Source organism: Nylanderia fulva, unplaced genomic scaffold (genome assembly GCF_048542155.1).
Source record: "Nylanderia fulva isolate GAGA-0341 unplaced genomic scaffold, ASM4854215v1 Scaffold8, whole genome shotgun sequence".
Taxonomy (NCBI): Eukaryota; Metazoa; Arthropoda; class Insecta; order Hymenoptera; family Formicidae; genus Nylanderia; species Nylanderia fulva.
The window spans coordinates 4,181,261-4,195,391 of NW_028190916.1; the positions used below are offsets into that span (position 1 = coordinate 4,181,261).

The window sequence follows — 14,131 nt, forward strand, 5'->3', positions numbered from 1 at the left end:
CACTTTCTTCCCATGAACTTCTCGATAGATTTGAGAGATTTTGTTTTTCTCTTAACGACGATCTAATTTTATATGCTCTTATTTTTAGCGTAACATATTTCGTTAGAATTAATTAATGAAAGGCTCGTATAAATTAACAAAATTAAACAAATCATATATAGTAGGCCAACTGAACGAGCAAATAAATAAGGTGTAAAAATTTTTATTAATAGTTAAATAATTAAATTAACATTCCGTTACAGAATCGATATAAATTGTAAACGTTTCGACTGCACTACAGTCTTTATCAATATATAAAAGTTAAATATTAAAATACAAAGTTAAATGTTAAAAATACAAAGTTAGTTAAATATTTCGTTAGCTTATGTACTCGCTTGAAATTCAGTTGGATATGGAATTATTACACATATTATATTATAAATGTGTATCCGCGTCTCTGTGATTTAATTCCTTAATTGTTAATATTATTTATGGCTCAAAAGATCTTAACAGAGTTAAATTCATTTAGATAAATAGCGATTTAGAAAAAGCAGCGATCAATCAATTAAAGAAATTCTTGAGTTAGAATAAAATAATAAAAAAATAAAATATGTTTAGAGAAAGAGAGAGAGAAAAAAAATTATTTCACAAAATCCATTTTGCAAACGTGGTCTACTACAAAAAAGCAAAATTGGATTATCTCTGTGTTTCTTTCTTTACAAGGATGATATTTGATTTACTGTTCAAAACTCTGCACGTTGTAAATTCTACCCTTTGAGAATTTATTGTGTTAATGCTCGTTACAGAGAGATTCGTTGCGCGTGTGCGTGCAACCCTCGCCCGCTCTCACAGGGATATTAACGTGTACGCGTTCTCCTGGGAAATTTTTTCAAAGTACCATATACATTCACGTCCATACTCGTTTGCCGCTCGCGAACCATTGAGGGGTTGTTATGTTTGTTATTAACTTCCAATACCGGCCTTTGAGAGACGCCGTCGATGTACCGTGTTTCAATTACGACGGGAAAGGTTGGACCGTGCATTCTAGCCAAATTGTATTATGCGTATTTAGGAGTTTCGCCGTCAGATACCTAATGTTTATTAAAGGTATTTCGTCGGTGTATATGTGCGCTTCGCGACTTTAGCCAACAATAATTCAAGTACGAAATGCACCAATGTAATATGTTTAATGCATTCCATACAAATGATTTTACACAATTGCAATGCATTTCAAAATTACACGATAAACTATTTTTAAGCCTTTGGAAAAATAAAATTGCATGTTTATTTTATTAAACCAATTTACTCTTATATTTCTTTATATTATTTTTTTTAAAGAAATTTTTTTAAGCTTGTTATACATTAAAGAATATATAATCCGGCTTTATTGAGAAAGAGAGATTTGTAATTTAAATTATAATATGCTATGTAATAAAATATCATATTTCTCTTCTCTACTTTATTAAAAAATTACTTTCCTGCAAAATTTTATGTTGCACACTTTTTAATGTTTAGTATAGCATTTCTTTCTTAAGTTTATATATTATTTAAAATATTTTACGAGATATTTTACTTGTGTGTGAAAAAAATTCTACGATTACAAGCTTAAAGAAAATGATCTTTTTATCTCGTTGATTTGATTAAGTAATCTATTTTCTTATGCAAAACAATGTTACGCTATTACGTACTATTACAGAGTTTAAGTATATATGTATATATTTTCCTTTCGAAAACTGCTTCTTCACCGTTACTTCTCATAGACTATCGTCGTTGTCGAAGCTATACTTAAACTATCGAGCAACTGCTCCCAACACTTATAATTACTTTACGCCAATTAATATCTCCTCGAATTAGTTCCGCAACTTGCAAACATTTTGTATATATATTCTACCGCGCTTTCTCCATCGTTCCGTCCTCTCATTTATTCTGCAACAAACCGTCTACCGTTTCGCATTCCACCGATCCTTTACCGAAAACTACTGTTCTCACATTCGCTCCAATTTAGCAAAACAATCAACAGAAGACGTTGCTTGTTCTGTTCTACTGAAAACCGAGAAGATGAATGTAAGAGTTTATTACAAAAAATAATACTCGATAAATATATAATACGACATATAATTGTACATTTCATCTTATTAAAAATATTGCTATCGAACTCACAAACAATAATCCAAATAATTATTGCGTTACAGAGGAATAATCATTATTAATTATTCAGTGTGTTATTGTTCCAGTCAATATAAAGTCGAATACAATCTGCATCAATTATATTGAACTCTTTGCGTAATATTAATATCATGTCAATAATTATTCAAATGTAATGCTATTATTGATTAAAGCTGTTTGACAATGAGTAAAATAAACAAAATAAATACGCACACATCACATAATACAGATAAATCAAATCTAGAGTTAAAGCATAGATTGCACAGTCCAACCGATTAACTGTACGAATTTTACGTATATTGAGTATTTATTTAAACAGTTTTAAATATTATTCAATTTTTTGTGCTAGCGTTTCTAGTTATGCGATCCTGAATTAAAATAAATTGTCATTTTCTAGATAAATGAATGATATACTGCATATGCATTTAATATAAATGGTTCTCTACAGATATTATCAAAGTATTCCAAAATATAATCAATATATATTTTTGTATTGCCGTACGAATATTTTAAAATAAAATTTACATATCATAAGATTTTTTATAAATTGATTTTTTAATTTTTTTATTTTACACTGAGAGAATTTTCTCTTAGAATTTATTTTGAAAATTATGGTATAATAGTTAAATACAATATGGTATTGAAAGAATTTTATAAAAGTTTCTCTGATTAATATTTACCACAATAAAAAATATTAATATGTACATAGTATAATTAATCGAAAATATTTTTATATCTTATTATGGTAGATATTATTATATTTTTATTGTGGTAAATATATTAATCAGAGAAATTCTTATAAAATTCTTCCAATACCATATTGTCTCACAATTACTACGATTTTCAGGGTAAATTATAAGAGAAAACTCTCTCTGTGTATATACTAAATTTTTTATAAAATAATTATTTTATATTTTACATAATTTTTATACTATACATATATTATTTTAGATAAGTTTATACTTCATTTTTCATAAAGACTCGAAAAGGAAATATCTACAAGATATGCATAGATAGTTTCGCGCGCAATGTTACTCTGTTAAAGAAGCAAATATGCATATAATATTACATACATAGTTTCTGACATTAATCGCGCTATTATTATCTTGATAATAGAAATTAGAATAGTAAAAAGACGCGCGCGTGCGAGCAGAGAGAGAGAGAGAGAGAGAGAGAGAGAGAGAGAGAGAGAGAGAGAGAGAGAGTATAATAGCGCGCTTCTCCTTAATTTAAAATTGCTTTGATGTACATACGTAGCAGAGCTACTCCCCGACTTTCTCGCTGCGTTAATATCCAATTATCGCTGCTCGCAAGCTCGCAAGGCTGGTCGAACTTACCGTGGAAGACACTTTGCAGAAACTTGATCCATATACGGAGGTTGCACACGCGCGAGAGAGAGAGAGAGAGAGAGAGAAAGATAAGTGTGCGTGAGGAAGTTTTCGGTGTAGTGGTGCACATACAGTTTCGGCCGCAACCTCCGTCCACGGCATCTAATGGCGAGCTGGCTGCCACGGCTAGACTTCGTTAATTCAGAATTAATATCTCGGTCGATGCGCCGTTATTCCCTAAACTTGAATCTGTATTAAAGGAAAACGCAAGGGGTCAGTCGGAGATTTCGAGAGTGCGATCGTTAAAAGCTGGCTTTAATAGGACCGCCATTTCGTGGGCGATATATATATATATATACACATATAGGTTTTAATTTATGCGTTTTAATATTCGGCCTGACCGCGCCTGCTATATATACAGACGCGATATTTCGCGTAATGGCAAATGTTAAGTCGTAAAAGATAGTACGTCGTATATAACTTCTCGTATATATAATTTCTTTGCGCGAAGTGTCTAAGCTCGCACGAAATTTTCAGGTTCAAGACGTATACTTGCTCTCGCTTACCTAAAGTCGATGAGACACAGGCGATTCGTGAGGTTCGTCGCATTGTACCTGTAATTATAACTGTAATTATTATAATATCGATTACTACGAGTATCGATTCTAGAGGTACGTACCGGTCTTTCGTTCGATCGCGATATTAAATCTGCACCACAAACGTTTCCCAGCCGCAAACGATGTAGCCGTGCGCGCGATAATCCTGCACTGAATTGGCGCGAAACAGTGAAGGCCGCTGCGGTCCGGTTCCGCGATTTTTCGCGCGCGGATTAAACATGGCTGCAGTGACGTAACGTCCGGAACGTCGGAATCGGACTAGTTTGAACGACATTTCAATGGAACGAGTTAATCGTGCATCGCGAGTGAATGCGTCAATATTTGTGTAATTAATCGTGATTGAGCATCTAAGTGAGTATTTAACAAACGAAATTAATCACTAATTAACATATTAATACGTAATTTATATTAATATTAAAGTACTAAAGTAATTTATATGTTTATATACGATATATAACTGCTATAATTATGTTATAATCTGAAACGAGTGTAAAAATTACTTGTCTTATTCAAATTACGATTTTAAATGAGAATATCATTTAAATGAGAATACGTATAATTAAAGTATTATATATTTCGGGAGAAAAAAATATCAAATACTTGTATTACGGGCGAATACAATATTATTATCCAATATTTATTGATTTCACATTATATACATATATATTTATTTATTGCTATATATATTTTATTGACATACAAATTATTTGTAATTATTTTTTAATTTATAGAAATGTTGCGTACAATCATTGCGTTCAAACAAGAGGATACAACAAATAAAACGACTGTGACAATTGTTTTTGGAGAATACCCAAGTTTTGCGCTTCAAAATACATGTAAGTTTTTAACAATTTTTTTAGATAAACTTTATATTAAATATTTATCGCTTTCAATGGTATAATTATTAGTAAAAAAATATGTTTTTAATAATGCAATTTTTTCACAATTTAATAAAGAAAATGTTTTCTTTTCATAAATTATGACGCATTAAAAAATAATCATAAGTATAAAAATCGTATATCAACGCATAAAAACAAGTTTATAAGTAACATAAAATTTTTTCCTCTATAAAGAAGGACAATACTCGTATATTTATTTATTTATATTATATCCTCGCGGTGGCATATTTTTATCTTTCTTAATACAATTACTCTAAAAAGATATACGAGAACGCCACGAGCAATTTACAGAGAAAACTCCATCCCTAGTCGCAGGAACAATTCCATCACAAGAAAAGCACATCTTCTCTTTTCACACACATACACACATATACACACATATCTAGAATGCAAATAAAAATCTATTGGCTAGCTTCTTGTTTCATATATATAAGATTTTACCGAAAAATATCAGAGAAGAATGCCAAGACTTTTATTATTTTTATTTCTTGCTGTATTTCTCATTTTCGCATTATCCCAATATCGTTTATTTTGATTATGCGTTCACCGAAAAATAAAATTGACAATAATTCGCTGTACACGTAAAAATTAAACCAGAATTGTTTTCGCTTTTATGGAAATTAACATTTAAATATTAAATGTCATTTATGAGAAATCATTTTAATTAAAATTGACTTTGTCAAACCGGGCGAAGATAATGTCTAGAGAGTATAGAAATAAAATATAATATAATAAAAATAAAATATCAAAAATATAACTCGTATATATAATAAAAGAATTAATATTGAATAGTTAACTTAACAAATAGTGATTATTTGCTTCAGATATTTTGTTCTTTTAGATTAATGTTTTCGGGTAACAATACCACAATATATTTTAATTATTATTTGAATTTCTGGTTCTTCCTTTCAATTTACCATATTTGTAAATTTTGCGAAACGCCAGTAATGAATCTAACACCTAGCATTAAATGGGATTATATGAGATTGCGGTCTGCAGGCTCGGACAAAATCAAATTTCTGTTGAAAGCACCACTGTGTGTGTACCGATGGTAGCCGTGCGAATCGGAACTAGCTTCAAACGAACGTTCCGCTTGCGGGTCCAGCTACTGTCTGAACACAGTGCTATACGATTTTCAAGTCCCCTTTGAGTAAATATTGGATTCTATTCCGTTAGATTTACGTTTTATTATCGAGAACGTGACATATCTATTCTAACGTGTGCGAGACGTCAGGTCGCGATTTAAACGCTCGACTCGATAGCTTCCTAAAAGCAAATGGTTAATGCGGTTCGCCGAGCTCTTAACTTAGAATTACTATCGATTTTGTTAATTCGCTTTATTAATACTTCGAACAACTTGCGACATTTTGCATTATGTAAAATAATTTCAAAATATATCACGTGCGGATAATATTTTTAAAGAAATATATAAACATAAAATAAATTTTTAATAATATAAGTATTGAGAAAAATTATTTTATCGCTTAAATGTCTCTTTCTTTCTGCTCTTTAAAATATAAGAATACAATAATAAATTACTGTACATTCTAATTACATTTAGTTATATATATCGCATTATGTATGTGCATCCTTTCTTTTGTTAATTTTAATCATCAAGTATTGATTAAATTTTTTTGTTAGTCAAGATTATTTACGTTAATCACGTTAGATTTATGTTTATGCAATTTTCAATAATAATAATAATAAAAACGAGCTAATACGAAATAGTTACATATACACAGACATATACAATACTCTTACAATAAAGAATACTTATTATTACAGAATAATAATTATTATAAAACATTAGCAAAAATTGAAAAAAATGATAAAGGCTAGCATTTTAATCTAGTATTTAAATTAGATTTTCCATTTTCTCAGTGAGTTTCCTATCAGTTCGGTCATCCGAAACTGCATTGATGCATTATATGCGCATTTGCATGCATATATCTGAATACATTATCATTACATCTAAATATAAATTATCGCCAAACTTTTATTGTATTCGTTCCTTTAAAATATTCAACATTTATAGTCTATCGTATCAACCAGCAGCGGCGCATTCACATTGAAATAGAATTTTCGTCCCGATAATCATTATCAGAACGCAACGCTTGTGAATTTATAATCCGTTCGTTTACTCGGGGATATAATATTCCGTTCACATTTAATTCCGCGGAATATTTTTCGGCTTGACCGTTTGATACGAATAACGCCTCGCGTTATCACTCAAACGCGGATTTTCGTTTTAAATTGAACGAATCACGTTGCAACGTCAACGTGATTATGTTATTCCCGTTATTTTACCGCCGTGATTTATTGTTAATGCAACGCAGTGCGATATATATATATATATATATATATATAAACACACCCGCTCGTCTGGCGATACGTCGGTAATAAATCACCGTTTTACACGACATTTTCAGCTTCATTTCTCCAGAATTCCCGGGTGTGTGTAACATCGCGCTGTAAACGTAGGCGATACAACGGTATGAGCGGAGCGCATACCATGCATTGGCCTCGCTATAACACGAGAAGCAAAGTTACCGGGCGGCGCCGTAGGAGAAGAGGTGAGTACCGCTAAAATATTCCCAGGCTGTGCGCGGGCGCGCGTTGCTTAGTCCACGTGCCCCGGCCCCATTGTTTATTACATCCCGGATGTGTTGTTTGCTGAAAAAGTTCGTCGCCATGAATCAGGGCCCTGCCAGCGACCATTGTACTCTCGTACTTATCCTGCGCGAGAACGGGACACGATGCATTTTATCAGCGAGACTCTCATCCTCATCGCCTCGTTCTTTTTTTCTTTCGCTTTCTCAGATAATCCGCTTAAGATTTCGTGGACGATGTTTATTAGAATACTTCGCTGTTAACAAACACATTACGAGATTTTTATTATTTAAGTCAATGGATGAAAGGTATTAACTATATATAACAAATGTGAATGTACATATACGGAGTCTAATTGTGAGATAAGTATTGTAGATATTGAGAAATGCGATTTGCACAATTCGCACGACCGCTTTCGTAGAAATTCAAAAGATGCTTCCTCCTTACATTTCCGTTTGCTTATACAAGCAGAAGACTTAAGCGGTTACGACAGAAGATCTAGGCCGGAAAATTATCGTTTCTCGCAGCGGAGCCCGACCATAAAATCGAAAAGTCGTTCTATATCCTCGGTATTAGTTCGGCTTGACGTATTATTATGGAATTGCCGTCACGTGCGCATCGATGGACGATCGAAAACGCATCAGGCGACTTCTCTTTGTCTGCGAGTTAAGTCACTCCGACGACTTGGTAACAGCCTTCTTGATCGAGTCTAATCCTAAAGAGTTTCCAATATCTGATAATCCGAAAGACGTCCGTGATCGGCATTAAACTCGTGTCTTTTCGTCTGTTTGCAAAAAAGAGACAGAGAAAGAAAGATATTCCATCACATTTTTAACTGCCTAAGACGAAATTTTACGCCCTGTAATTACGAATTATATTGCTTTCAATCAAATCAGATTGTCGCGAGTAATTGAAAGCTGTCCGCGTAAAGTGTTTCATTTTGTTCGCGTAATGAAATTTAGCTCGCTTACTGTGCATCTCTTTTTATCAATGAATTTATTCCATGTGAAGTGAGATATTTTTTAGAACATTTTTTTACAACCTTTTTCTAGCACGGTTTTACCAGCACCATAAAATTTTTTATTATATTTATTTTTTATGTTATATATATATGCATTTAGCATACTGCATGATATTTCTAAAAGTCAAAACAATAATTGTGCCTAATATGGCAAATTTAGGTGAAAATTTACGGAGTATTATTCGTCAATATGCCGATTAACATGTAATAGACCTTGACACGTGGATTAAGCTTGAAAGCTGTCTTTCCTAGGAAACAACGTAAGTTATGTCAGCGTTCTCTACAACGGAAACTCTTGCTATATATCAGACAAAGCGTTCTACTTAGTACAGACATCGAACATACTATTCCTGACATTTCCAGCGAGTGATGTAGACAGTTCATGTTAAGGATCTCACGTATCCTTGTAATTTAGATCTAATTAACGTCATTCTCTCACAACTCTCATATATAAACAGTCGTGTATATTAATATAATATTATACAATAAATATATTAAATATTTTTAAAAATATGTAAATGCACATTTATGGTACAAAGAGCAAATATTTTTGTTTAACGCATCTCGCGTGCATGAGTTGACGGATAGAGATACACCTTCTATGAAACACAACACGATAGGAATATACGGCAGTTATCGGTGCTTTCGATCCGAGAGGAGAAGATAGTTATATCAAACGCAAGAAAACGGAGACGTGTACGATCAGTACTATCAGTGCACGCTTTACAAAGTATCCGAGAGATCAAACACAGAGAGGATTATATTGACAGACGCTCGGCCAATCGCGACTGTAACAATAATCGATAGATCGGCCCCTTTTGTCGGATAGAAAGTCCGTCATTTCTCGCATTTTACGAAATTCGATAGGATTTGCCCGTCGCATTCAAAGGTAAAGAAAAAACGTGAAAAATCCGTCAAGAGGGTAAAAGAGACGAAGGGGATGAGTTGACTTTCTTCGCTCGAAGATTTTTTTCCTCGCGCCAGTGGCATCAGTCAACAGTGATTTTCAAGGTGTGCGAGTAACTGCGGTAACCGAGTACGTCAGCATGATGTGTATTCCCCATGGGGCAGAAACGAGCGAAATTGGACTTCACGCTTGGCTTCAAAAGTGCGTGGTGAAAATATACGACCGAGTAGTCTGTCAAAATTCGACGCGACGACGCAAACTCCCATCTCGGACCTTTGTTTCTTTCAACAAATCCTTTGCTTTGAGCACTCCAGGATCTCGTTGTAGAACGAAGCTTATCCTTGTGACACTCCGGGGCTTCAAGAGATTTGTTTCTACATTATATAAAACAAAATTAACAAACAAAAAGTAAAATTAAAATATCAACTATTTATCCAAACTCTTAATACCTGTGCGCAATCCATCAATAATACGATATGCTGCAAATTTCTCGCATTTCCCTCCATGTATGAATTATTTTGTTAATTCAAACTCGATGTTTTGTTGTCTTTCTCTTTCAACAAATTTTTCTCTTTGAGTACTCCAGGATCTCGTTGTAGAGCGAAGCTTATCCTTATGACACTCTGAAGCTTTAAGAGATTTATTTCTACAACATATAAAATAAAATTAACAAACAAAAAGTAAAATTAAAAAATCATCAATTTAGGAAAACTCTTAATACCTGTGCGTAATCCATCAATAATACGATGCTACAAATTTCTCGTATTATTCTCCATGTATGAATTATTTTGTTAATTCAAACTTAATGTTTTGTCTTCTTCTTTCAACAATTCCTTCTCTTTGAGCACTCCAGGATCTCGTTGTAGAGCGAAGCTTATCCTCATGATACTCCGAGACTCGAGGCTTTAAGAGATTTGTTTCTACAATATATAAAACAAAAATAAAATTAACAAACAAGAAATAACATTAAAAAATCAAGTATATTTATCCATATTCTTAATATCTGCGCGCAATCGATCAATAACACGATGCTACAAATTCCTCGCGTTTTCCTCTACTTATGAATTATTTCATTAAGTCAAACTCAATTTTTGTCTAATTTACGTCAAGAATTAAAGTATTTTCTTATAACGGATCTGCAAATTAAAATCATGTAAATTAAATTTTTATCCTTAAAGTTTAAGTGACATGTGAGATCTAAGATACCGAATACATTCATAAAGAAGCATATATTTTAGACGCATGTCAATTGCGTTGCATAGACATCTTCGATGTCGATGCACGTTCTTCGCGATGCGTGGGAAATGAGAAAAATGCAGAAACCGCTTGTAATATTCACGCGACGAATTCCCCAAGCAATTCCACGTTCGACGAAGCTCATTGGTTTTATCTCTTCGTGCAATCTTGCGAATCCGATCGTCAGATAGGGGTAACTCATAATATGAATCGAAATTATATTTGAATTTTAATGACGCACAGTTCTCGTCGTCCTCTTAGCTTCACGGATCTTTCTTCGTTCATCTCCAGAAGAAAAAAAAATCGAGAAGGGATGTAGAGACGAATATGCGGGATGTGACAGAACGCGAAACATCAAAGAGATATATGTATTGTATACTGTGGTGCTGCATTTATTCATGTTTATATTCATTATGATTCACCATGGTAGCAGCAGCTGAAGAAGAGCCTGTCAACAGCTACGTTGGCTCCGACGTTATCGATAAATGTTGGTCGGCGAAATTTATTGTCGTCCCGGGAAAAATGACAGCGCCGATGAACTGTCATCGTCATCCGCGCGGCCGGTTTACGAGGATTGATCGCGATAACGTTTTGCACGACAGCGAAATAGACAATGGCCGGGCTGTTGAAAATTACAACTCGGGCTCGCTTAAATTATGCGAACAATTGCACGAAGTAGACGGTCGAGATAATTGAATATGCCAGCCCGTCATTCGTATCTCGGTGGAATTCGGTGCGCAATATTGCAAGGGCATTTAAAGAGACGAGGGAATAACAAGCTTCGAAGAGAAGAGACTCGTTCGTTGATCTATCTAGATATCTAGATTTACCTGCAAAATTTCTAATGGCAAGCAAAGTGAAAGAGCGCTCTTTTTCTGTGGATACATCCGAGAAACATCGTGCTAGAGGAGATATGAACCTATCAAGACGATGCATGCTATCGAATATACAAAGCAATCTCGAAATCTGCTTCGCGAAAATCCCACTCGTCGAGTTTATTTGTAGGATGTCACGTCTATCGGATACGTTTCCTGCCGAGAGATTCAAATTTTCAGATGGATCGTACTATGTTTCGATAATAAAACATATGTTGAATGTATACTGGCAAATAGAAAGAGAGAGAGAGATGAGAAGAGGAAAGAAAACAACGAAAAGTACAATAAATCGCGAGATGTTTATGTTAACAGATTATTAGTCAAATTATGCCAAAAACTAATGAAACAATCATATATACATATTACATATAAAAATAATAATGTATTGCATAATAGCAATATAATTATTTTATAATAAAGTATATAGGAAATATTACGATGACAGATTGTATGAGAAAGACAGAGAAAAAAAGAACGCTATAAAAATTTTATAGATTATAGAACTATACGAATCGGTGTCGAGACTTTTCTGTGGTAAATTAGATCCAGAATAATCGAGTCGTATCTCTAAATTTTATCAATGCATGCATCCGGTCGAGATATTCGATATCTCTTAGAAAAATATGAAATTCCATTGATTAAAATCCATATATCGAACAGCAAACTTTATTATATTATGAGAAAGAATTATAGAACAATATTAAAAACTACGATTTAGAAAGAATGTGAAGAATGATAATATATTAATTTTTATTTTCTGTGCAACTGTGCTTTGAGTTCTGCAAAAGCAACATTATTATTGCAACTTCATATTTAAGACACAAAAAATTACGACATTCTCTAATTAAATATAATAGAAACTAATATGTATATCTTCTATTTGCGCCGGGTTTATATAAAGTTTTCGTATGCTAAAGACAGAAAGAGAGAACTAAGTGTCATAGTCGTGTTAAGAGAAGAGGTGCTCCGCGTATAATTCGACAAAGGGAAAACTTCCCTCGTTTCTCCGTTTCAAAGGAAAGCATTTAATGGAGAGAAGAAACGATGGGAAATACTCGCGATCGTCCCACAAAGATGAAATCCTCCGTACAAACCGTAGGATTCTAAAGTTTCGGAAGCCGTCGGTTGATGGAGCAAACTTTCTCGACCCTTATGTCGCCCTCGTTCCGATAATTAACTTAGAAAAATGTGGTCTGCCATCGTCGAACTCGCATGAAATCCGACCCTAACTTCTGCCTAACTTGACCTTTAGCTCTCTCTCTCTCTCTCTCTCTCTCTCTCTCTCTCTCTCTCTCTCTCTCTCTCTCTCTCTCCTTTGGCCTCTCACCTTACCTTTATGTCCTCATCAAGCGCCCGTAACTTTCGCAGCTTTAAACTTAAATTTACTTCGGGGTGACCCGTACGCCCCGTTGACCGTACTCGCGACTTCTAAGCGAAGTTCTCTCATCAAGCCCCCATTTTAGTCTAGTTTCACGCATATTACTACCGTCCGTCCACATTTTTCCTCCGTTTTACGACCCGCTTGCGATACCACGCGCCTGTGTATTGACCGTATACAGAAGATTGTTGGCGCAAATAACACGTCGCCATCCGCTTCTTCCTAATACCCGTTTGTTCGTTTCTCTTTGGAAGTCTCGTTCGCGTAGAATACAGAAAAAGAGGCAATATAAATTTTGCTTCTTGCTTCTCGCCGACTTGCTGACATAAATACAGGTTTCCATAATAGGTGGAACAACGCTCGACGCGATGTACCGCTTATTATGGTGTCACCAACCGATTAATAACTGCTGTGAAATAATACGCAGTCGCATGAAAACCAAAACAGACAATAATTTCATAATATATACGAGTATGTAGGCTTGCAGGGATAATAATATATGGTAAAAAAAAAACAGATTCTTTTTATTTAATAAAGAAAAGAACAAAAAAAAGTTTATTGCACTAACTCTAGTACTCCAACAAGATCAATACAAAATTAATAAAGAAATAAAAAATATTCGTAAGCGCAATTATAAACTCCCTATACGCTTTAACAAAATCTCTTACTAATAATCTCGATCGGAGCCCGCTCATTCGTCTCGCGATCTCAATTTTCCTCTCTTCTCGTAACGCTTGCTCTCACTCGACTCTCAGACTACGACTGTGTCCCTTATCGCTCTGTGAACCTTTACCTGCTCTCCTATCAATTTTTCGCAAGTCATTCTAATTCGGCAGCGCCCCTGCCTAATCGCTGATTTCGGATAACTATATCCGAGGAATCTTTCGAAGAATCGATAAAACCTTCCTGCCTTATCGATCTTTTAAAGTACAATTTCAGGATATCTCTAGTTGCCGCTTACAAGTATTACATTTTATCTTATATTTATTTCATACGTTACACAAAAGAAATATAATTTAAAAAAGTATACTAATTTACGAGACAAAAATGTAGGTAATGACCCAGTAAGCAAAAAATCATTGCCACAACGTTATTATTGTTGTCAAGTATATAGT

At 33.9% G+C, this 14,131-nt stretch overlaps 1 long non-coding RNA gene across 1 annotated transcript; it reads right to left on the reverse strand.

The window, feature by feature from the left end:
• Positions 1–9,083: 9,083 nt before the first annotated feature.
• On the reverse strand, positions 9,084–13,808 carry LOC114941546 (uncharacterized). Its single transcript, XR_014926272.1, has 4 exons — positions 13,685–13,808; positions 10,249–10,447; positions 9,977–10,173; positions 9,084–9,901 (listed from the first exon to the last, which is right to left on the reverse strand). It is a non-coding gene; the product is annotated as an uncharacterized LOC114941546 (long non-coding RNA).
• Positions 13,809–14,131: the final 323 nt, after the last annotated feature.